General features: G+C 34.9%; 1 long non-coding RNA gene across 1 annotated transcript in view; it reads left to right on the top strand.

Annotated features, from left to right (window-relative positions):
• Window positions 1–27,615, top strand: part of LOC145298817 (uncharacterized) — a 182,762-nt gene that overhangs the window by 144,360 nt on the left and 10,787 nt on the right. Inside the window, exon 5 of the long non-coding RNA XR_013871135.1 lies at window positions 3,258–3,380. This is a non-coding gene — a long non-coding RNA (uncharacterized LOC145298817). The remainder of the gene's footprint in view (window positions 1–3,257; window positions 3,381–27,615) is intronic.

The following is a 27,615-nucleotide window of genomic DNA, read 5'->3' as shown; positions in this document are numbered from 1 at the left end:
TAGCATTTCAGCCCGGGTGTTTGGAGGTGTATGCTGAGCCAAAAAAAGGGGTAAGTTTTTAAACTTTGACCCCTATTATGACCCCTTAAGATTTATTGTTTTTGGCTCAAATTAAGTTATTAAGTTAGATCCATGTCCAAGGAACCTATAGCTAAAATTGCAAGTGTTTAGATCCAAAATTGTCGGAGGAGTTTGGTAGAGTTCTCAAAGGTTAAATCGTTGAACTTTTACCTCTTACCAGCCAAATTTCTGATCGAAAACCGATCACATCGATTTTCCCAAATCTCAGTACCCTGTATATCAAATTTCGAGTCTGTAGACTAAAAATTGACAGAGAGAATTGAGTAGGGAAATGTACACAGACAGACAGATACACAGACACACAGACAGACACACAGACACGTTCACTTTTATAGATGTATAGACTAGCATTTCGCCCGGCGTTGCCCGGATGTTTGGAGGTGTATGTTGAGCAAAACAAAAAGGTCAATTGTTTTAAGTTTGACCCCTATTATGCCCCCTTAACATTGAACTTTGACCCCTTAACGGCCAAATTTCTGGCCGAAAACGGATTATAAAATTTTTTCCGAATCTCAGTACCCTGTATATCAAATTTTTAGTCTATAGACTGGAAATGAACAGAGATACTGCGTAGAAAAATGTACCCAGACAAAGACACACACAGACACACACAGACACGTTCACTTACATATATATATATATATATATATATATATATATATATATATATATATATATATATATATATATATATATATATAATAGATATACATATATATATACATATATATTTATATATATGTATATATACATATATATATATTTATATATACATATGTATGTATATATATATATATATATATATATATATATATATATATATATATATAGTTTGCAGGTTGATATTACCTTAGTTCCATCAGAGCAGAATTTGGCTGATAAGCTGGCTCGAGTGCCAAAGAGATGGATGGATATAATGAAGCAGAAGCAGTGATCTAATCCTCCACAACTGGCATGCGCAGGATAACAGATCAATTAACACCGGATACAATTCGTGAAACACATCAGAATAGTGGACATCCTGGAATTCGCCGAAATAGCTTATAAAATGGAAAAAAGGAAAACACTTTCAGTGTCAACCTGTTCTCTTGTCGATACAACGCACGAAAGTCTTTTTTCCTTTCTTCTCTCAACTTGCAGCAAATCCTCGTGTATTCGATATTATCTTCCATCATTCTCGTTGTCGTTTTTGTTTAAAGCTGTCGAACAAAACACTCCACTCAACCTCATGCTTTAGAATGCATCCCATTTAACAGTCACCAATTGTGTACATATGCAAATTAATGGCATACGTTGACCAATAAGCGACCTACAAAATTATGTTTGTCTTTTCTTTTCTACATTTTCTGCTGGCATTTTACAGGCTAAGCAAACACAAGGTCGTTTGCGAGTGTTATTTCTATTACAGAGAAGAATATCCACGTGATAATAATCTTCCGTTACCTAAACAAGAAGAAGCTTCTGGTAAAACAATACCCAGGCAGAAAGTAACTGAGAGGATGCCGTTTGTATACGCCCGAGATTTAGGACGTATAAATCGCACGCGAGCAGGCACCTAATTTATATACTTAGACGAATCAGGGTTCAACCGGCATTTGACGAGGCAAATGGATAGAAGACTACCAGGAATAAGGCCGGTGATAACAATGCCCACATTATCAGGAAGAAGCGTAAGATTATTGCAAGCAGTTTCCAGGTAAAGTGTGGTGTACTACGAAATGTATACTGGTAGTATAAATGCTTAAACATTTAGTTGGTTTCTGGTCGACTTGGAACCGACGTTACCTGAACAGTCCATAGTAATCATGGATAACACACGAATACACCATGCTAACCTAATAAAAGATTGGCTGACCGAACATAGCAGGCCCCATCTATTTCTGCCTCCATATTCGTCAATCTTGAATTCTATAGGATTGAGTTTCACGAATATTAAAAGATTGTTACCAGTTAGATCACAGAACGAGTTGATACATGCGATTAATGAAGGTATCCACACTATAATAAGGGGACGATTTGAGTGTTTTACAGACACTCTAGAGGATACATTGACCTTTGCTTGGATCGCGCAGATATTGAATAATAACTAAATAATTAATATATATATATATATATATATATATATATATATATATATATAATCTCTTTTTAATGTGCTATTTCATTTTTTTTTACCATTAATGACTTACTATTTATTCGAAATATATCATATTTTGGCAAAAATATTACAATACTATTGCAAAACCTCTATTTAGTATTTTATAGTCCCAGGCAACGCTATATATAAGAGAATGAATCAAATTACAAAACTTCAAATATGTACTTTCGAAAGTTCGGTCCATATATAGATAAATAAACTACAGGAAAAACACCACAGGAGTGCTTCTAATCTATAGTGGAATGGGGACAAAAATGAATAGTCACATTCAATGCTGCCAATAATTACAAGAAACCTTCTCAAGTACTAATAGCTATGACTAAAGATACATTATCTGAAATTACTTCTTTCAAACTCTTCGGCTTAACATTCACAGGGAATATGAGTTGGAACATGCACTGAGAGCATTGCCAAGGCCGCTGTGAAGAACATGGGCTCTCTCTACCGTGCTAGAAAGCTACTCACGCCTGAACATATCCTGTATCTCTACAAGGCCACCATTCGTCCAGATATGGAGTACTGTTGTCACATTTGGACTGATAGGTCTTAAACTGTCACCAAAACTCAACCTCTGTCTCATCGACGAAATGTTGCATCCCTCTGCATGTTCTACAAGTATTTTAATGGTGGATGCTCTGACGAACTACAAGCCTTTGTACCCTTCCGACGTAAATACCCCGACAAACCCAACAAGCAGCAAAATCTCACGCCTATACAGTAGAGATCCGTAGATGTAAGAAGGTCTTCTACTCTAATAGCTTCTTCCCCAGAACTGCTAGACTTTGGAAATCTCTTCCGGTTTCCTGCTTTCCCATCTGTACTTACATGCTGAAGTTCAAGTGTAATGTGGACGAACATCTTGCTGCTCAGCTCCCTACATGGTATTCCTGCAACTTATGCCCCCGATTGTAACCCCCTACATCAAAATGGCACTGTACCTTGTTTGGGGTGAAAATGGAATTAAAAATATATGATTTTAAAAATAAAATTAAAAGAATTTTTTTTAATATCATTTCAGACCAGGAGTGAAAGTCTGAGAAGCTTGTAAAAACACGGAGCTTCCCAAGACGAGAGACATTTATTTCAATACGGGCGTGATGGAATTTCTGTACATTAGGCACGACCAAAATGGAAGGAGAGAGTAAGTATTTTTTGACGGAGTCTCCCTTTGAAAAATAAAAAAAAATATCAAGTAATTATTTAAACAAAATACTCACCGATTATTATGTGAAGGATGAACTTTGTAATGGTGTACGTTTTACATAATATATATATATATATATATATATATATATATATATATATATATATATATATGTATGCCTACAAAACCCCTTACTTTGTTTATGGGTACAAATATGCTTAAAATAATAAGTAATAGTCGAAACTGAACAAAATATATTGTATTGGTGGGGAGGGGAATGAGGATTGTACATAAACCAAACAAATAAAAAAAAAACAGCAGCACACGTATCAGATTTTAAGGTTAAAAATCCGAATTTTGAATGTGTTTTATTTTTCATCTTTTGTGTTTTGAAGTGTGAAATTCATCTATTATGTTAATACTAGTTATTATCTTTCAGATTAACAAAAAGTTTTTTATTATTTTTACAAAACCACTTGTTTAAATCTTTGTAAAATAAAATAATAATTTTCTTTTAGTGAGCCCAACATTGCTAATATACTATTATATAGGACATGCTTTGAAGAATCGATACAAAAAAAATAATAATAAAATAAAAATAAAAATAAAAATAAATCGATAAATAACTGTGCATTTTAAAAACAGTTGTTCTCAATTTATAAATACTTGTTACCTTTTCCAAAATTACGTCTAAGTCTATCGCCACGCGATGCCACAATTTTAAGGGCCAACAAATTCCAATTTTATATGGTTTATGGAAAAACAAAACAAAACAGTTTTATATAGTTTATGGAACAGGTATATTGTTCACATGTTACAAAAAGGTAAATGATTGTAATCATGAAATTAAAAATACATTAAATTTTTGAAAATAAAAGAATTTATGGTTGATGTAAAAGAAAAATATCAGACAAAAACACAGTTTTAGTTTATTTGTATTTACTAGAAAAAAATTTAAGCTTGATAGAAGGAAAAATATAAAGCGGAAAAAACATAATGTAGAAGGTATTTCACCATAAATGACGTTTGGAATTATAATTTAATTCAATTATTAAAAGAAATTCCCTGTGTGGTTACATTAAAAAAATATTTTAAGGGTAAGAGTAGCCACAAATTAAGAAAGGGGGGGGGGGCTATGTCATCCATCGTCGTCGATGAAGACCACAAACATCACTGCTTTTGGGACTAAGACCAGAGTTCTGTTCTGATGCTCAAGTTAACCAATCTTTTCCTCGTTCAATGAAGGAGAAATCGTTGCAGACTAGCGCAATTTTTATGTTTGTTCTTATCCAGAGTGCCCCATTTTGGGGAACCTGATTTTCTTGCGATTGACTCAGTTAAAAGTGTGGAGACTTGCATCTACCACACTCTATAGTCCAGAAAAACTTGGTTTTGGTTGCAAGACAGGGTCAAGACGATCAAGCATGATATTAGATGCAGGTATTGTCATTTTTTTTACATGGAGGTCACCACTTATCAAAGCCCGAAGGCCACTCAGGGATAAGGGTTATTGCGTGTACAGTAATCGATGAGATAATATTGTAGTAATCATTAGTATTGGGGGTTTTGATACTTAAGGCATCGGTTTTCCAGGGGTTTGAAGACGTCCAAGTTGTAGTCAGGTGGGAAACAGGCAAGACAGCAGACATCCTAACTGTGATCTCTGAACGTATATACCATTCACTGGACAAAGCGGGGGAGGGCAGAGCGGTAGCTCTAGATATATCTAAGGCTTTTGACAGGGTATGGCATGAGGGTCTCCTCAGTAAAATCAGATCATACGGTATCACTGGTAGAATACTTAACATAATTAAATCCTTCTTAGATAAGAGAAAAATCCAGGTTGTCATCGACGGTCGTACATCTAAACAATATGATATAAATGCGGGGGTGCCCCAGGGTTCTATCCTTGGACCTCTATTGTTCCTGATATTCATAAATGACCTCCCCGACAACATTGCCTCTGAGATGGGTATATATGCTGATGACACTACACTCTATGGCAGACACGACAGGAAGACGAATGAACACATTTCTAAAGAAATGGCAGAAACACTAGAGGAAGACCTCCAATCTGTAGTGGAATGGGGACAAAAGTGGTTGGTCACGTTCAATGCTGCCAAGACTAAACTAGTTTCATTCAATAATTACAAGAAACCCTCTCTACCACCCATAGCAATGGCCAACGACTCTTTATCTGAGAGTCCATCTTTCAAACTCCTTGGCCTAACGTTCACAGGAAACATGAGTTGGAACAATTACATTGAAGGCATTGCCAGGGCCGCTGCAAGAAAGGTGGGCTCTCTCTACCGTGCTAGAAAACTACTAACACCCGAAAGTATCCTGTACCTCTATAAGGCCACCATTCGCCCATGTATGGAGTATTGCTGCCACATCTGGGCTGGTGCATCTGATACTAGTCTCTCGCTCCTTGACAAGGTTCAAAAGAGAGTCGCAAACCTGATAGGCCCTGAACTGGCATCTAAGCTTCAGCCTCTGTCCCATCGACGAAGTGTTGCCTCCCTCTGCCTTTTCTACAAGTATTTTAGTGGTGAATGCTCTGACGAACTGCAATCACTTGTGCCCCCACGACGTGAGCACCTTCGACAAACCCGACAGGCTGCTAAATCCCACCTCCACACAGTAGAGATCCCTAGATGTAAAATATTTTTTTACTCTAATAGTTTCTTCCCCAGAACCGCTAGACTCTGGAATTCCATTCCAGGTCCCTGCTTCCCCAACAGTACTGACGTGCAGAAGTTCAAGTGTAACGTGAATCGACACCTTGCTGCCCAAATCCCTACATAGTACCCCAGTAGTTGTTGCCCCTGACAGTAGCCCCCTACACCAAAGTGGCAATTTGCCTTGTTTGGGGTGAAAATGTAATAAAAAAAAAAAAATCGGAAGAGAGTTCCACTGGCGTGCAATTCTCAGAAAGAAGCTTTGCTCATGGATTTAGGCACAGATAAAGAGTGAGGAAAATTATTGACAGTAGTTTCAGCCAGACGGGTGTGTCTCGTGAAAGATTGGCGAGGGGGGACGAGGGATTGGAGCTCAGACGAGCACCTGCCATGGAAATAGCAATAAAACAAAGACAGGCTTGCAACGTCTCTTCTGTGGGAGAGAGGCTGCAGAGAAGAGAAAAGGGCATCCCCCACTAAACCACAAAGTCTATTTTGTACTCTGTCAAGGCAGGATAGGCTGTTATTAGCAGCTCCTGCCAAGATGTAGCCGCAGTACTTCATCTTTGGACATACTTGGCTTTTATACAGATAGAGAATTGCATCAGTAGTGAGATATCTTCTGGAGCGGTAGAAGGATCCCACCATTTTCCCAGCGTCTCTGGCAACAGATTTGATGTACTTATTCCATTTCAGATCAGGAGTAAAGGTCAAACCCAGAAGCTTGTCAAAACGGAGTCTCTCCAAGACGAGAGCCATCCATTTCAATTGATGCCAGATAGGGATCAGAGCGTTGATGATGTAAAGATAGAAGCTTGGTTTTGGATTCATTAAAAGTGACCAGCCACCTCTTCCCCATTGTACCACGTGCTCAAGATCAGAGGAGAATTAGAGAGAACTTTGTCATTTACGGCCTTTGATGTGTTGCCATAGATGGTCGTCTCATCAGCATAGATGTCAACGAATGATTTAAGTATGTGTTTTGAGAGATTATTGATGTAGATCAGGAAGAGAGTTGGACCCAGGATGGACCCCTGAGGGACTCCAGCATTAATACTGTGGGCCTCTGATTTCTGCCCATCAACCACTACTCTTATGAACCTATCGGAGAGAAATGATTTAATGATTGAGAAAACATTTCCAGTAATTCCGTAGCTGGAAATCTTGTGAAGTAGGCCCTTATGCCATACCTTATCGAAGGCCTTCGATATGTCAAGAGCAATTGCCCTGGAAAGGAAACCTTTGTCAAGAGATTCACTAATCCTGTGTGATAGAACCGTTAGCACATTTGCTGTAGATCTTGCAGAGCGGAAACCATATTGCATATCACTAAGAAGGTAATTTCTGTTGAGGTGGTTGACTACTTCTTTATTTAATATGGATTCCAACAACTTACTCATGACACACAGGAGACTTATTGGTCTGTACTGAGAAGGAGATGACTTTTCACCTGAATTCTTAAATACAGGGCATTCTGTCATAAACACACACGGCGCCTAGCAGTCCCAAAACGGTCACCCATATTATAGCCTCATCGTTGCATAACTTCGGGGGTTATGTAGGCAAAAAGGTATATATATATATATATATATATATATATATATATATATATATATATATATATATATATATATAATTTATGAAAAAAACTTAAACCCTTATTCTTAACTAAATCGTCAAAACAAACGTAAGGACTAAATGAATCTATTTTATCTTGTAAAAGCTTCCGTAGGTTTTTTAAAAGTAACGTTAAATTTTGGATTTTTTAATTTCGCCACGCGACATGAATATATTGAGATAAAAGATGGAATTATTTGAAATTCAGGTACGTATGCTATAGCATTTTTGCATATTCTTATAGCAAATAATACTAAATCTTATTTTTAAAATAATTGATTCAAAAACATTAAAAAAAATTTAAATGTGTTACCCATGGAGACAAAAATCATGAAATGTGTTTGTTCTTGGAAAATTTAAAATTATATTAAAAATAGTAGGCACATTTTATATTATTCTACTTTACTTATAATAAAATTCAGGCTTTTATCTTTCTGAAAGGAAAAGTTTGCTTCAAAATATTAGATTTTAATAGATTTTTACTTGTTTAAAAAAAAGAACAAACTTTTTTTTTTCATTTTTTTGGCCTAACCTGCAGTACATATATCATAGTTTTTTTTTTATAATTCGTGGGATTTCTATTTATGGATCGTCGGTTCCTAATAATTTTTTTTATATATATATATGCATAGACGTTCTTAATAATTCATGGGATATTTATAGATGAACCCTCGATCTTTAATAATTCATGGAATTTTTGTGCATGGACACCAAGTTCTTAGGTATGCATGTTTTTTTTTATACAAAAGAAAGCGGACGCCCGCGAGTAATCGAATAGAAGTAGTTAGTTTTTGATAATTCGTGGGATTTTTATATATGATAATCGATTTTCAATAATTCTTCTGAGTTTTATATTATTCATGGGATTTCTATAAATGTATCAAAGGTTTTATCATATAGCTACGCAAATCAGAAATCTATTCATGAAATAATTTCAAAAACTAAATATGCTGCACAAATTTTCATCTAAAAGAATGATATAAATTTTGAAATAATGGCAAAACACTAGACTTACAAAGTAATTTTTATAAAATACTAGACTACCCGTGACCCATTGGGTCAGTATGTTATATTAGCTATGGAATTAATGCAGGAGCGTGACACTTGTGACGTAAAGAAAATAGTTTTTGTGACATGACAGAAACATTTCTATGAAAGAATATTAAAATGAAAAAATAATGTAGATAGATTTCTATGAGTCATTCTGTTTATAATTTTTATTAAAAAAAAAAAACAAAATAACTTACAGCCATTGAATTATAAGTGATTAACCATACTTATAGGTAAATGTGCATTGAACAGATACCGTAATACTTAAAGTTAAATTCACATTTTGATATATCTTTTAATTTGAAAAAAAAAAACCCTAACCAACTGGGACGCTGAAAACGTACACAGTAAAAATATTATTTATTTGATTATTTATTTGTAACGCAAATAAATAAAATCATATTTTCGAGTTTATTTATTTATGTTCGTAGTGTAGAAGAAAATGTATAAATATTAAAAAAAGGTGTATTAAAAATGGAGAATAAATTAAAAAAAAATAAAGGCGGTCGGTAAATCGCCGTTGTAAAATGTTCTTATGGTTATCAACGGGTTAAAGTAGATTTATTTGTAAGAAAATTTCGTTAAAATAACTTAAACGTAATACGGAAATGAACGATGTAAAAAAATGCAGAAAGTATTAACAATTTTTTTATTTGGATAATTTAAACGCGAAAAAAAAACAAAAACAATTGGGACGCTGGAAACATACACAGTAAAACAATACGTTTTATTGTCACGTTGATTATTTGTTTATGTACGAATGCGCAACCGGAAGTCGCAAAAGGGATGTTGAGTTACAACACCCGTTACAAGGTTATTTGAGTTTTATAATTATACAGATTTCGGAGAATTTGATATCTAACCTATTATATAATATGTGAGATTATATATATACATATATATATATATATATATATATATATATATATATATATATATATATATATATATAATGCTTCCTATCTTATGTTGAACATTTCGGGAAGTGATATACAAATTGCCATTAGCGTATAAAGCGACACTCTTTATGTAAACAAATCGAGCGGAGGCATTTGGACGTTGTCAAAACTAAAGATCGTTAAATTTATTACCCACACAGCAGCTGTATAGCGTAATGGTGAGAAGCCTTGACTCTCATTTGAGCGGTCAGGTTTCGATCCTGGCTTGAGGCAGTTGCCTGTCTAGCCGCAATTATGAGCTGTAAAACAGCGAAACAGTACTGTATGTGGATAACTATATATATATATATATATATATATATATATATATATATATATATATATATATATATATATACGCACCCACACACATATATGTATCTATATCTATATATATCTATATATATATATATGACAGAAATGACTCTTTATCTGAGAGTACATCTTTTAAACTCCTTGGCCTAACGTTCACAGGAAACATGAGTTGGAACAATTACATTGAGAACATTGCCAGGGTCACTGCTAAGAAGGTGGGTTCTCTCTACCGTGCTAGAAAGCTACTAACGCTTGAAAGTATCCTATACCTTTATAAGGCCACCATTCGCTGATGTATGGAGTATTGTTGTCATATTTGGGCTGGTTCATCTGCCACTAGTCTCTCGCTCCTAGACAAGGTTCAAAAGAGAGTCGCCAATCTGATAGGCCCTAAACTGTCAGGTAAACTTCAGCCTCTGTCCCATCGACAAAATGTTGCATCCCTCTGCCTGTTCTACAAGTACTTTAACGGAGAATGCTCTGACGAACTGCAAGCACTTGTGACCCCACGACGTAAATACCCCCACAAAACCCGACAAGCAGCTAAATTCCACGCCTTCACAGTAAATATCCCTAGATACAAGAGAGCCTTCTACTCCAGTAGTTTCTTCCCTAGACGCAAGAGAGCCTTCTACTCCAGTAGTTTCTTCACCAGAACTGCTAGACTTTGGAATTCCCTTTCGGGTCCCTGCATGTTCAAGTACAATGTGAACCAACATCTTGCTGCCCAACCTCCTACACAGTACCCCTGATGTTTATGTCCCCGATAGTAGCCCCCTACAACAAAGTGACAATGTTCCTTGTTTGGGGTGAAAATGTAATAATAAAAAAATATATTATTTAATGTAGCCACATAAAATGTTATTAAGAATTATATTTTATGTTATGATTTTCAGTCTTTACTTTAACAGTGCTCGAAATGTGTGTAAAGCTAGCTAGTAAGATATGAAATACTTTAATTGTAATTAAGCTATACAAAAGTTTCCGTGTTTCATCCCCGTAGAGAATCGTCAGGCTAAAATAAATGGAATTCGTATTATCTGTTGCTTTTATATATCCACCTGGTGTTTAGTCTCTCTGACTAAGCAATCAAATTCATTGTTATTCTCTTCAACGGGTTAATATTTCCGTGAGCCAAAGACAGCTTTTCCCCCAAAAATGGTTCGGCTGACCCTTTCTTGCTGTTCGTTTGTTCTGTTTTGCATATGTGTCGCACACTTTGTTTTGTAAATATGTTAAATTAATAGGTTACTTAATTTTCACACGTGCATGCTAGGTGTACTTTTTCTATTTCTATGTAAATGTGTGTTTAGTTTACCTTTTGAATTAAAAGTTAATTCTGTGTATACCGTTGGTTTACTTTTTGCTCATTCAGACATAGTTTCCATCATGTAAATTTTTATATGTACTCTTTTCTACTCGACTAATCGCGAAGTCCGCTTTTTCTTAAATTTCACAAGTGCTGCTTTTATTCGACTTTTTTCATTGAATTTGCTTTTGTGGTTCTAATATCTGGTTTTAAAATCTAGGAAGTATACCCACTTAGTATTAGTCAAGTGCTTTCTTTTGTTCACTACAAAATAAAGGCCAAACAAAAAGATCTGTTAACCTGGCAACAATATTTGCCAAAGTGCACGAATTCTACAGTTACAGCTTCTGCTTTCATTATTGATTTTCTTATTTCTGTTTCAGTGATTACTATTTTTAGTGGTTATATATTTTTTTTTCTTAGTGTTATTTTTATTAGTGCTACATTAGTCACTTTTTATAGATTTTGATATTATTTTTTCTCTAATTCTCTTATTTATTATTTTACTATTCTGTATTTTGATTATCATTTCTAAGTTTTCGAAATCAGTTTAGAACAGTTTTAAGTTATTTTTATATTGAATATCTTGTGCAAGAAATTTGGTTATGGGAAAGTCTGTTCGATGAGATTTAGAAATTTCGTGCAAAGTTAAAACGTTACATTTTGTTTGCTGTTGTTTTTGAGATATTGACAAATATCGTTTTACAGAGAAACATTATCTAAATGCTAAGAAAGATAATGAGCCTTAACACTGTGAAAGACATTTCTGTGGATAATTATATTTAAAAAATATAAGGCCTTCCCATAAAGGGCCATCATATTGGTGAACGAAGACAACATTTTCCCTCAACATTTAGGTAATGTTTAAAAATTAATCAGTTAAAAAGGTCCCTTTTCAGTTTAATCGACAATGGATTATCTTTTAAATATGCTTGCGTGGAAAATTTATTGTGAAGTTTGAACTGACATCGATTTAGTTCAGTGTCAAAATGAATCTAGGAGGATTGGAAACAATTACGGGATTAGTAGAAACAAACCTGGTGTAATTTTGTAATTTTGCTGGTCTAGAAGAGTTACACAACTAAAGCTTGATGGCTTAGTCTACGTTATTATTTTTATGAATTCATATTTCTCAAGGATAATAGCGAAAGTACCACAGCAGCTCAAGGAAACTTCAAATCAGTTCGTATCCCTAACCAGTGCAGTATGCTCCCTCTAGCTCTGTCCACACACATACACACATATAAATATATAAATGAGCTTCCCTTATATTATCCCTACTTTTGTGCATAATAGCTTTTTCCTACAAGCTACATGAAAACGATTCGATTAATCATGAAAGATATACTAAGCCACGAAGTCTATTTTGTTCTCTGTCAAGGCAGGATAGGCTGTTATTAGCAGCTCCTGCCCAGACGTGGCAGCAGTACTCCATCCTTGGACATACTTGGCTTTTATACAGATAGAGAATTGCATCAGTAGTGAGATATCTTCTGGAGCGGTAGAAGGATCCCACCATTTTCTCAGCGTCCTTGGAAACAGACCTGATGTACGTGTTTCATTTCAGATCAGGAGTAAAGGTCAAACCCAGAAGCTTAACAAAACATGGAGCCTCCCGAAGACGAGAGCCATTCATTTAAATTGATGCCAGATGGGGATCAGAGCGTTGATGGTGTAAAGATAGGAGCTTGGTTTTAGATGCATTAAAAGTAACCAGCCACCTCTTACCCCACTGTAACACGCACTCAAGATCAGAGGAGAGAGAATCAGAGAGGACTTTGTCATTTACGAAATTTGATGTGTTTCCATAGATGGTCTTGTCATTAGCATAGATGTCAACGAATGATTTAAGTATGTGTTTTGGGAGATCATTGATGTAGGTCAGGAAGAGAATTGGGCCCAGGATGGACCCCTGAAGGACTCCAGCATTAATACAATATATAAATAGGAAAACAAAACAAAACAAAACAACAACGCCTAAAAACAATAACGACGGCGACGTCAAAAGAAAGACTTACTTTTCAATAGATAATTCACCACGTGTCTTTATAATTCTGCACATGGTTAGCAATGTAAAAGACGTGTTAATCCGAGAAAATTATGTGGTGGAATGCTTCAATTTTTATTTTTATGTAGCAACTTTGTTGATAACAGAACGTGAATTCCTATCCGCAGTGTTTATAAATAGAATCTCACAACTTTCAGGAGTAATACCCTTGTTATAGATAAAAAATATTGTAATACTCCCCTTACTTTTTAAAAAAATGAAAGCCACCTTTTTATTTTGTTTAAATGTAAAAAAAAAATATGTGTGTAAAAAAATAGAGAAATAAAAAAAATGATCTTTATAAAATGAGCATCTGCAACTGAAGCCATTTTAAATTATGCATTCTCGTTCTAAAACACACATATATGTGTACATATATATATATATATATATATATATATATATATATATCTTACGCTGAGTAAGGACTGTACGCTTTATGCTGAGATAAATCACATGATAGCCAAAGCCAGTTCTGCTTTTTGGAAATTGGAGAAACGTGTATTGTCTGATCGGAGAATCTTATAAAAAACAAAGCTGTTTACGAAGCATGTGTTATCACTACATTGCTGTATGAGCCAGAGACCTAGACAACATATAGAAGGCATCTTAAATTATTGGAAATGATTCGGCAAAGTTGTATTCGGAGAATATTTAATATTAACTGGAGGACTCTAACACCTGACACTGTGGTTCTTGAGCAATCAAAGAGTAACAGTATCGAAATGAAAATAATTCAAAATCAGATGCGCTAGACTGGACATTTGGTTAGGATGAAGGACAAAAGACTTCTGTTTTATGGCGAGATGGATGGAGGTAAAAGACTACAGCACAAACCAAGGAAAAGGTATAAGGATTCTCTGAAAAACAACTTGAAAATACTTGAGATGGATGTACATAACTGGGACGACCAAGCGGAATATCGATCACTGTGTAGGAAACCATCAGAGAAAGTTGTAAGATTTTTGAAGAGCGTGTAGAGCTTTCTTAAACGCGTTTTAAGAAAGAAGGATGATAGTGTACTGTCAGAGAAATTGTAACAGGAACTAAAGTGCACTAAAGTGCACTTTATGTGGCAAATACTATATGTCAAAAGAAGGTTTTGTATGAAACCACATAATCAAAGACATGGACGACAGTCTTATGAGGAAGCTTCTACAGCAAACCTGGCAATGCAAAGTTGTCATATATTTGGTCTAATCTGCAAATTTACAAGTGGCCTGACACGACATTTGGGGATTCACAATATTACCATGCGATCACTTTTACAAGAAGGAAAGTTTTTATGCCCCATTTGTGAACATGAAAGTTCGCAAACTTGGCATACATATCTAATATTTCTCCCAAACTTCTGGCTTTGATGAAGGGGAGACTAAAACTTGCTGCGATGATTTCAAATGATCTAAAATAACAGCAAGGGGGGATTTGATTGCAAATGTTTCTCATATGTTATTTCCCCCCTCTTTTGGAAATAAGGTACGATTATGTATATCCCTAGTATCAAATAATCCTTATACATTGTGCAATTTACTTTATGTATGAAAACCAGAGAGTATATATAAATAACATTTGAGAAATTAAATTAGAATCAAGTCTTCCCTTACTGCTATTTTAGATCATTTGAAATCATAGCAGCAAGTTTAAGTCTCCCCTCTATCAAGGCCAGAGGTTTTAGGGAATATATATATGCAATAATTATTCGTAAAAGAATTATTTTTTTTGTTAAATAAAATTAAAAAAAGGCCCAAAAAGAAAATAGGAAAGACTTATAAAAAAATTTGTATATTAGAAAGAGACTATTGTGCACAAAATAAGAGTAAAAAGATCAATTTTAATTCATGCGCGCCTTAAAATGAGCACGTAAAAATATTTGTAAAAAATACAATGAAAATCTTTTCAAAAACTGTTTTTTTTAAATTTTTTTACTTTATTTTATATATTTTTATCATTTATTTATTTATTTTTTATTTTTTAATCAAAGTTTTACCATTTGTTTTGCATTAGGATGTTAAAAGTGTTCATACAAACAAAATAAATGCAGTTGAACGTCACACAGGACAATCTTCCCTTTCTTAATACATATCTGGGCTTGTTAAAAGCTGTTTAAAGTCAAATTCCGACAGGTTTAGAGATAAAACGTTTCTATTCTATTTTGTCGCCGGTTTTATAGGCGATATCTTTTCTGATGCTATGTAATTTACAATAATTTATTCCTTTTCCCTAATTTCTTATGAAATGATATTTAATATCTATATGCTTAGATCTTTGGTGAATTACGTTGTTCTGCGCTAAGACTATTTTGGCTTGATTATCACAATTAATCACAATTAATTACTACGGGAATTTGAGTTGATTCTGGTTCTAAAACAGTATTTCGAATATCTTTTTTTTTTACAAAGGAGTCACTACTTATTACGGCCCGCAGGCCACTCTAGGATAAGGGTTAATGAGTATACAGTGATCAAAATAAACATGTAGTAATAGTTAGTAATACAAACTTGGTAAATTGGATTACTTAAGGAGTCGTCTAATCAAGAATTTATTCGCGTTAGACTTGAAAACAACCTTATTGTAATCAGTTGGAAAGCAGGAAAACGAGTTCCTCAGACGTTCAGTTCTAAGAAAGTAGTTTCGTTCATGGAATCTATGTTTAGGTTAAGGCACGGATAAAGAGTGAGGGAAATTATTGATAGTGTTTTCAAATAGATGAGTTCTTTTCGCGAAAGTCAGGGCAGGGGGAACCAGAGATTGGAGCTTGGTTGAGAACTTGCCATGAAAATTACGATAAAGCAGAGACAGGCTCGCAATATCTCTTCTGTGGAAAAGAGGTTGCATCGAAGAGAAAAGATATCCCCCACGAGCCCACGAAGTCTATTTTGAACTCTGTCAAGGAAGGGTAGTGTGCTTCGAGCAGCTCATGCACAAATGTAAAAAAAAAAGAATTGTTGTTCAATCATATAATCATGAAATACTGTATTCCAGATCCGACAGCTTTGCCTCAGACTATACAGTGATTTTTTAAACCTCAATACTCAATGTTTATTTTTATTATGAATCCTTCTGAGAGATAATATAAATTTCACATAGGGTCATTTTAATAAGCATTTTTTACATCCATTTGATGGATGTTAAGGTTATCTTGCGGTGCGATTTGCAATAAAATTGTGATTTTCGTTAGATTTGTAGTTGGTGAAAACGTAGAAAAATATTCTATGCCGTAAATCTGAGAGTTTCCTATAGCAACAAATCTAGCCTTGTACTGTTTAACGCCTTACGCTGTAGTTTTTTTTTGTAAAGACCAACTGAAAGAAAATGACATGTTTATCCTTTGAGTATGACAATACCAAATAGGTATTATTTTCTATTAAAACATCTATTGCGCTTTCCATTGCTACTTTCCATTGCTGACAATGTTCTGAATCGGGCCGTCTTCTACTTCTTTTTGATAAACTTTCTGATGAATTTTCGATTTTAACATCAGCATTATCGCTGTCATCATTATTAATACTCTTGTCCTCGTCAACGGCGACTTCATTGTCGTCATTTGTTTCATGAAGTTGAAGAAATATTAACTCATCCCATTTTTATGGTAGATTTTCATCTTTGAAATTAAAGTGTTTGTGAATTTTATACATCGGATTCTTTTTATTTTATTCTTCTCTGAAAAAATACTAAGTAGGATTGGCTTTTGTTTATCGTACCCAAAGAATATACGACGACCGATTTTGATATTTAATTCACTTTTCTCATCTATAAGTGCAAAGAAAATTGAACCTCATACATGCATTCTGCTTAAATTTAGCTTCCTACCACAGAGAGCTTCATATGGGTTTCCGGATAGTATTTTGTTAAAGGACCTGTTCCATATCTATACAGTAATCATTAATGCGTACATCCAGAGGTGTTTTGGCGAGTTTTGATTCAATGAGTAGACATCATACTATTTCTTGACTACATAAACGGGTTCCCATGCAAAAATCTGCAGTTGGAGCTGAAATTCGAGCGAAATCAATCGTCACCCTCTCTCTCTCTCTCTTCCCGAACCGTCACCACCGTAAAATCGAGAGTAATTAATCTAATTGGGACACAGAAAAGTTTTTCAAAATCAACAACTGAATATCATTTTGTATTGTGTATATTTATATTGAATTAACTAGTAGAATATATATAATTGAGTCTATTTTTTTCTTTTGCGTGCATGAAACTGATTCATTTCCAGTGTGACAGACCGACGAAGCAGCTGCCAATCAACTCGAAGGACGAACACAGGTCACATTGGGGTCCGTAACCGAGCACTGACGCGTATGTGATAAGGAAATCCCTATTAGGGATCGCTGAGGGTTAACACAAATGTTCACTAAGGGAGCTCTCCACATTTTTAATGGAGTCTGCTTTGAAATATTTGTATCTACATTAGAAACTCTTGTGATTGGATCGCCCACAATTGTTGCAATCCTTAACTTAAGAGAAAAATTGTTTTGTTGGAAAATTTGCGTTTTTTATTCGAAGAATAGATATAATATAATGTCGGTGTTTTTAAATGGCCATTTTTAAATATCATAATATTTGTAGATTCGTTTTATTCTGTGATCTTTTTCTTGGTTTCCTCATAACTCTTTAGTGCTACCTTGAATTGACTGCAAGTCATGGATTTATCACGGTGGTAAACCGCTAAAAATCACCCGGCAATCTTTTAAAGATCATGAAGATTTAAAGACTAATAACTTCGCCCGACACTTTTAATGAATTTGCTGGTGTTTCAGCCCTTATAATATAATCTGTAATCGCCTTGGATTCCGTACATTTGAGAGATGTCAGTTCAGTATATAAAGAGATAATTCTGGGGGTTCCTTTCGATAACGAATGCTCTCTTAATATGTTAATGCTTTGCAGTCATCTTCCAAGGCTACTCGCATTACCAGAGTTAGACTCTGTCATCTAAGCCTTAATTGAGTAAAGACAGTTGCATTCTTTTCAATAAGTCGGGGTCGTTTCTATCTTAAATTTGTGTCTGAATTACCTTGTGTAACTTTTGAATTCGTAAATATCCTAAATATTTTACTTACCAAAATTCGAATTTAGATTGTGATCTCGCCCGGCTCATAACCTCTGTAATTGGAGGCCATGTTTAATTTCAGAAGAGTTTCCGACGGGCAAGTCCTGGATATGAAGAATTTTCAGTAGGTTCTCGTCTTTATAATTTCGCAAGCAAAGAACAAACGATCCTTTTTGTGTTTACATGAGAAAATGATGTACTGGGATGTTCAAAGATTCAATTTCTATGGAGCAATTCTGGTTTCTGATTGGTTGATAACAGAACGTGAATTAATTTGATTCGTCAGTTTCTATCCGCAGCGTTTATAAATAGAATCCCCAAATTTTCAGGCGAAAATACCCCTATTATATATCAAGCTTGTCTCGTTTGATTATCTCTGCGCGTTATTATTGTAAATTTTTTTTTGTTTAATATTCGTTATTATTATTGTTAAATTTGTTGTTATTATTGATTTCCTTCTTCTTTCTTAGTGTCGGATTGTCTTATTTTCGGCCGGTACGCCGATGGATAATCATCGACAAAGGATTCAATTGTGAATCCTACCATTGCATCGAGAGGATAGACTAAGCTACCGGTTGTCCAAATTGACGTTTCAGAGTTAATTGCAGTCAAATAATGCGAAGAATTTTTAACAGATAAAATATAATTTTAGATCTTTTAAGATTTGAAGAATTCGCCCCCCCCTCAAAAAAAACGATTGTACTGTTTTTTTGTGGACAGCAAAACAAAGAAATTGGGTCGATCTACGAAAGACCAAGTAACCAAACTTATTGCGAAAACTGGTGTGAGACCAGAAAGAATTACCAAGTGTAAGGGATACAACACACGGAATTTCACTATTTAAGACGGAAGAAGATTGCATTAATTTATTCAGATAATGAATCATAACTAAATACTATCTACGCATGGAATATATAGGGAGAAGAAGGACAACCGTTTCCGTTTTCGATATACCAGAAGTTTAAAATTTGGGAAGATAACAGGGGTGGACTTGGATGGATATCGCCGTACATCGACTTTTGATATCCTTCTAAATATAGGCGTTTACGAAGATATATTACATAGAAGTAGACGAAGAAAAGTTCCCGATTGTAGTAGCTAGAAGGCGACCAGCTTGCTGGATTTGTGGGAAAATGGGGCACCTCACATTCACTTGCCCAAAGAGAACAATGCCAGTACAATCTAACCCCAAGAATTGTGTGCTGGAGCAATTAACACCAAAAATAGAACACTTAGTTCTAAATAAGACGTCTGCCACAACTTCCCCTTCCAAAGTTCTATGTCCAGCCCTTGAAAACAGATTACACCGGACCAGTTCAAAAAGTATGTAATACAGTAAACAAGTCGCCTAAAAAACAGACGAATGGACTTTAGTCAAATCTAACCTCTACCAAAGTCCTATGCGCAAACCCTCACAAAAGAAAAAGAAAAAAATGAAATCATGTCTAGTAAGGACACAGGGGGTAGCAAATTTAAAAACTGCTAAAATTAAAATAGAGACTAGACACGGACCGAAAAACAGAGATTAAAAAGAAGGAAAACGAAACTTCCCACATTCGCTATTCACAGAACCCCAAAATACCTGGCAACGGCTGTTGTGTAGTAGGGGTTTCATATTTAAAAATGTCGGGAGTTCATATTGGGAACACATTAACGGAGACATGTATGACAAGGTATACTGATCGTGATGACAATTCTGGTGGGATACATTTATACAGTCTGTGATTCTTGGGAGTTTCATTTTAACAGTTCTTATAACACCGACATTAGAATGATAATGGCATTTATATATATATATATATATATATATATATATATATATATATATATATATATATATATATTGAAGTGAATAGTAACAGTAAGTAAAGAATTGCCTTTTAGAAAGGTTTTATTAACTGTAAAATACACGTACGCTCTTGAAAGGATCGAGCGGGAAAATGAAACAGAGGGCGCTTTTATTATGAATGTCAATCCCAAGGGGGATAACTCTTAACAACAAATTAAATCATAACATTTTCCCCGTCCTAAAGTATTCAAGTAAGGGGTAATTAATTATAGACAAATTTTTTTTTTTTTTTTTTTTTTTTACAATCACATAAGAATCATTTTATTTACAAATAACATATGAACCCAAACTGCAGTTTTTTCAGTATTTAGTCACAAAATCCTTATATTTACTAGGGAATTGTCGAACTCGGGACGACCTCCGCACAGATTGGCAGGAATGCTGATTTTCAGTATTATTTTTTAGTGAAATCTGATTTTCTTCAAGATCAGACGATTGATTTTTGTCTTCCTCATGACCAATGTTTTCATTAGTAGAAGGTTCAAATAAAGTCTCTGAAGTAGTAGGATTATTATTAGAGTTTTCTTCATTTGATGAGTTTGGAGCTAAGTCTCGAACGTTGACAGTGGTTTCAGTACCAGAAGGTAGTTGAACATAAGCGTAGTGGGGGTTGACATCTATTAGGGTGGCAGGCGTTACAGGAGGGTCATGTTTACTTGTTTTAGTGTGGTTTCTAATATATATTGGGCCTGGTTTAACCCAAGAAGGAATTGAAATTCCGGAAGCAAATTTACGACTATATTTAAATAGTCTATCATGGGGAGTCATATTAGTGGCAGTACAAAGTAATGATCTAATTGAATGAAGTGCGTCCGGTAGTATGTCTTCCCAATAAGGTAGTTTCATTTGATTAGAATGTAATGTTGTTTGAATGGCCTTCCATAAGGTACCGTTGAGTTTTTCAATCTGTCCATTACCTTCAGGATGATACCTACTTGTTTTAGAAGTAGCAATTCCTTTTTTGTGTAAAAAATCCTTTATTTCTCTTGCTAAGAAATCAGAAGCACGGTCAGTATGTATCATGTCAGGCAAACCAAAAATTGAAAAGAGTTTGTTTAGACAGTGGATAATGGTTTTGCTTGTCATATCTCTGCAAGGAAAAGCGAAAGGAAAACGGGAATACTCATCAATTAGAGTAAGTAGATATTTGTTGCCATGTATAGAAGTAGGTAGAGGGCCTTTAAAATCAAGATTTAATCGTTGAAAAGGTAATATGGCTTGAATGAGAGTCCCTCCATTTGTATTGGCGAATTTGGGTTTCAGTAATTGACAGGATGAGCAAGAGTCAGTAATATTCTTAATTTGATCCAAAGTAAAAGGGAGGTTCCTCGTTCTTATAAAATGGCTTAGTCTTGAGACACCAGGATGACATAATTGTTTATGTAAATCACGAAGATCTTGTAGATTGTAAGTAAGAGCAGAGATGCGAGAGAATGTGTCAGCAGCAATATTTTCAGGTCCAGGTCGATAAACTATAGTGAAATTGTATTGGGATAATTCTATACGCCAACGACATATTTTGTCATTCTTAATTTTTGATTTTCTTTTATTGTCGAATATGAAGCTGATGCTCTTCTGATCTGTGATGACTTTAAAGTGCCTGCCGAGTAGAAAATGTCGCCACTTACGGAGAGCTTCTACAATAGCGGCTGCCTCTTTTTCTACTGCATGGTGCTTAATTTCATTAGTATTGAGAGTTCTTGAAAAAAATGCAATAGGACGACCTTCTTGATTTAGTGTTGCAGCAATGCAATAGTTACTAGCGTCCGTTTCTACTTCAAATTCTTTATTTGGATCTACCGTTATTAAAGTGGCGTCTTTTAGATCATTTTTCAATGTTTGAAAAGATTTTAATACAGATGGAGGCAGTGGAAATTCTTTGTTTTGATTTAGTAATAAAATTTTATCAGAAATTTTTTTAATGAATTTGCAGTAATAGGAAAACATTCCAACTATTCTTTTTTGAGATTTAAGATTCAGCGGAGGTGGCATTTCGAGTAATGGTTTTAGTCTTTGATAATCGGGAGCTATTTGATTATTTTCTATGGTGTAGCCGAGTAGAGTAATAGAACTAGAAGAAATTACGCTTTTATTTTCATTTAAAGTGATGTTATATTGTTTAGCAATTTTGTAGAATTTTTGAAGATTGTAATCGTGTTCTTCTTGATTTTTTCCGCATATAGTTACGTTATCAACATACGCAAAGGTATCGGTTAGATTTTCTTTTTCTATAATATAGTCTATGCTCCTCTGGAAAGCACTTACTCCATTGGTGACGCCAAAAGGAAGACGAGTAAATTGAAAAAGTTTGCCACTTACTTCAAACGCAGTGAATTTACGATCAGCATGATTTATAGGTATTTGGTGATAAGCAGATTTTAGGTCGAGAGTAGAGAAGATGTTATATTGAGCGATGTCGTCTACCATCTTATTGATATTAGGCATTGGGTAAGCGTCTAGTTCCGTGAATCTATTAATGGTATCGCTGTAGTCGACTACCATTCTTTTCTTATGATTCTCATTCGAAGTTACAAGAACTTGCGCTCGCCACGGAGATATCGAAGGTTCAATTATGCCTTCATTCAACATTCTAGCAGTCTCTTCTTTTATGAATTTGTTGGCGACAAAAGTGTAACGTCGGGATTTTGTCGCAATAGGAGTAGTATGAGGAGAAAGATTAGAAAAGAGAGGAGGGGGTGGAACGTTTATGGTAGGAAAAAAATTATTCGTGTTTATAGCTCCAATTATAAGTTTGTCTCTAGGACCGTCGAATTTAAGTGTTACTTTTTTATATTTTTTTTAAATATCTTTTCCGATTATTAAATCAATGAAAAGGTTTTCAATGATTTCAATTGTTATTCCAGAATGGGTTTTATCTTTCAGTATTAAATCCACGACAGTTTCGCCAGTTATTTTAGCATGTTGATCGGAAGCAGCCAGAGCTATAGTTTTGTTTTTAGGTATTGTGAAGAGTTTAAGTTTTTTAGCAGTATTTTCATTAATGAATGTTTTTACACTGCCGGAGTCCACCATAGCGTTCACGAAGTGCCCGTTAATTTGGCATTGAGTGAATGTGACATCTTTGGAGTTAGTTCCTAGTCAGGATAGAGAAGGTGAGGGGTAGTCAGAGTCGTCATAAAGAACAGCAGTATGAGTGTTAGAAATAGAAGATTTACACACTTTAGCCCAATGACCATTTTTTTTGCATTTTTTACATTCGGCGTTTCGTGCAGGACATAAATATCCAGGATGACGTGATTTTCCACAGAAAAAACAAACCCCTTTTGGATGCATATTTTCTTTAGTCACAGCTATACGATTGTAGCCCGAAGGATTATTTGTAGCTGCTACAGTAAAGTTATTTGCGTAGCTTATCGAATGCTTTTCTGCTTGTTCAAGAGATCTGGCCGTGGCATATGTGTCTTGTAAAGTCAGGATGGGGTTTTCTAACAGTCGTTGTCGGATGGACGAAGAAGAAATTCCACCGATGAAAGCTTCCCGAATGTATTGATTTTTGTTTTCTTCAGCAGAAACCGCTTCGAAGTTACATGTTTTGGCAAGCATTTCCAATTGTAGTATGAAGGCATCTATATTTTGTGTTGTTTGTTGCTTCGTCGTCATCAATCGATATCTATTATAAACAATATTTTCAGGTTTTAAATAAGCGGCGTCCAATGTTCTTAATGCACTATCGTAGTCGGTTTTATCGCTTATTAAATCGAAAACAGAGGCTGAAATACAATTGATCAAGGCAAAGAAATTATCTGAAGTGTTTTCGATTGATCCGTTATTATGTGAGCGGATATAATTCTGGAGGGTTAATTTCCAATGCCTATAGGATTTTTCGGAATTAGGGCATGTAGGTTCCACCTCGAATCTGTCGGGACGTAAGATTCGATCCATTATTTTTTTATTTTCTTTTTCTTTTTTTTTTTTACAGTTAATAAAATTGAAGTGAATAGTAACAGTAAGTAAAGAATTGCCTTTTAGAAAGGTTTTATTAACTGTAAAATACACGTACGCTCTTGAAAGGATCGAGCGGGAAAATGAAACAGAGGGCGCTTTTATTATGAATGTCAATCCCAAGGGGGATAACTCTTAACAACAAATTAAATCATAACATATATATATATATATATATTACATCATGACGACGACTTAGACGACAATTCTTGGAGGTTTCATATTAAATACGGACAGGGTGATATATGAAGCAAGTTCTTAACACAGAGGAGGGGAGATAATTTTCGAAGGGTTACACAATGTTCATTATCAGATGTCGATAAACACATTTACATCTTTGGCTGACTCTCTCTGGCTGAGTGACTAAAATCCGAACCCATAGAATCCTATATGGAGAAATGTGCTTTGTCTAGGACGTCAGAAGTGTGTTTTCAAACGTGACTAATTAAATGCTGCTTTTCATATGTTTGTGCAAACACACTTTTGGCAAACAAAAGAATCCTCACCTAATCTATTTTTAAACCTAACCTATTTTTTAAACAATACATTTTAAATTTACATTGTCTAATCTTTTAACTGGCCTTTTCAATATTCAGATTCCTAAAAACATCGGACAATCGATTTAATTTCTAACATTCCATTTCTTAACCTTGCCTACAGGGTTTGATTCTAGGTTTATCCTAATCACATTTTGACTTATCTGGTATTCTTCTTATTTACATAGAAAAGAGACAACATTTTTCCATGTAACACGGCCTATAAATTATTTAATAAATGTGGTAAATGTTATACTTCATCCATTGATAATTTTTTTTATGTCATTAAAGTAATAACAGATGTAACAAAACCAAAACTATGTGCACATTAGATTAAAATATAATTTACTTCATGAAGTTTCTTTTTAATCTTCGAATCATTTCGGAAGAACAAACAAATTTATTGTTATTTCATGAGACAGAAGGTGATCTTTCTTAATCGTTAGAGAATAATTTATATTTACATAACTGTCTTGTATCAGTTAGCCGAACCAAATTGTATTAATGCTAAGAAGATAATAGAAAAAATAAAAGAAAGAAAAACTCAATCAAGTATTGACTTGTCAGATAAACTGATATTTAGGCATAACATTGAAAATCCAACCAACTTAGTTTTATATATTATTTGTTATAAACATACATGCCCCAGGGTAATTAAAAATAAGAACAATTTTGCACCACCTTTTTGTCTCCTTACGAAGAAAAAAATCAAGGCATAATGATACTTAACTTTTTATTTAGATTCTTTATTTCAATTTAGATCAAAATCCATTATATGGTTTTGATTCTATTAAATGTATTAAATCTATAGCCGAAGCTTCATGAGTCTTAAGAAATTACAGTTCAGAGAATCTCGATTAATTAGTGTCAATGCCGTAGTTGGGGACAGTAAGTGAGAAATTCGCCAAACAAATCAGCTCAACGGTGCAAAAATGTTATTTTGCTTCAAATGTGTGTGTTGTTCTGTACGAGAACCTTAATGCCATCCCCTCGAAAAGATGTTGTATCCCCTCATCATAATAATAATGTGATTTACAATTTTGAATGCAGTTGCTGTGCCTACTACATGGGTCGCACAACATTAAAATTAGCTATAAGAGTCCAACAGCACGTACCTAACAAAATCAGAAAATGGATATACCGAGCAACAGACGTACTTGCCAATACATACGGGTCTTCAATAACTAACCATCTCATTAAAATCCCGTCATGGCAGCAAACTTCAGCACGAACTCATTTTCAATTATAAGTCGTACTCACTCGATAATCCATTTAAAGATCTTGGAAACTGTTTACATTAGGTTGAGAAGGACTTCTCTCTGTAAACAGAGGGAATGTCTCTTAGGCTTGATCGTGATTAGTCTCTAGGATCATCGAGAAAAAATATCATAACATTGTTTTATTTTAATCGTTTCCCTTTTGTTTACACCCATAACGGAACGCAACGTAGTTTTATTTCAAATGTACATAATTTAAATTCCCCCTTTTAAAATCCTTCGATACAGCTTTAAGAAAGGTAGGGCGACACCGGTCAGCTGACCCCCTCCATTTATTTTTCTTTCCTCTTCTTCGCCCGTTTTTCTTTATTTTACAGCACATTTTACTTTTAATCATGCATTATAAAGTCTTCCCTTCATGATTGTAATATTTAAATTCTGTACTCCCTAAAGAATCATATATATATATATATATATATATATATATATATATATATATATATATATATATATATATATATATATGTGTGTGTGTGTGTGTGTGTGTGTGTTTGTGTGTGTATTGTTGTTAGCTCCGTCGGTCTCGAGAGATCATGAAATTCCACGTCCTGATTCAGTCAGGGGATTGCAACTTGTGGTGTGGCCGTGCAGGCCGATGAGGGAGCCACAGGACCTGCCACAGTTACTGCAGATGTAGCTTTTCTGTCTCTTTGTCTGGGCCGGGGTCGAAGCTGGATCTGTCCTCTTCTTTCTATGGACCCACTTATTCCGTCAACGTGTGGTTCTCTTCCTCTCGAATGTCTTAGCCATACACCGGATGGTGGTCCGCCAGCCCTCACGATCTGAGGCAGCAATCTCAAGCTTAGAGGGACTTAAACCGCCGGCCCTCAGATCACGCTTGCAGACATTCTTGTAGCGGAGGGCCGGTCGGCCGATAGGTCTTGTGCCATAGGCAAGCTCCCCAAACAAAAGGCCTTTGGGGATTCGTCCATCATCCATTCAGCTTACATGCCACAGCCAGCGCAAACGTCTGGTCATCAAGATGGCATACATTGGCTTGGACATCGATGTTGGTGACACGGTCCTGCCAGGTCAGGCCAAGAAGTCTGCGGATCCAAAGTATTTGTGTATACATATGTGCATATAAGAGCATATTATACATAGTACATTCTAGTTTGATATTGGAAAACGCATATACCTTCTGTATTTATACGTGAACGTATACAGACACCCATGGATAGGTGCATTTCGGTATGAGTATGCACGTGGTTTCTTGATATAACTTATGCAAGTAGGTTAACCTTGGAAGAAAAGCACACATTTGATTTTATGGAAATATTATGTAAACTTTTAAGTGTATAGATAATTAGTCTGTCTCATGTTTTCATATATTACCTAGGTTTGTCTGGATTATAAAAATAAGTATGTATATTTATTTCTGTGTATGTTCCTGTATACGGGCGCCCGCGTTTATGTATGTGTACACATGTGTATATATACGGCATAATCACGTTGACAGACCGTTAAGAAGTTAAGCAACATTAAGCCTGGCAAGTATCAAATGGGTGACCATTTGGGAATTCTAGACGCTGTATGTGCTTTCCGCTTATATCGGCATTGTTTCCAATCGTTTGGAATCTCCACTTGCCACTGG

Source organism: Euprymna scolopes, chromosome 1 (assembly GCF_053919585.1).
Source record: "Euprymna scolopes isolate OS-2025 chromosome 1, ASM5391958v1, whole genome shotgun sequence".
In the NCBI taxonomy this organism is placed as follows: domain Eukaryota; kingdom Metazoa; phylum Mollusca; class Cephalopoda; order Sepiida; family Sepiolidae; genus Euprymna; species Euprymna scolopes.
This window is presented reverse-complemented; position numbering and strand designations above follow the sequence as displayed.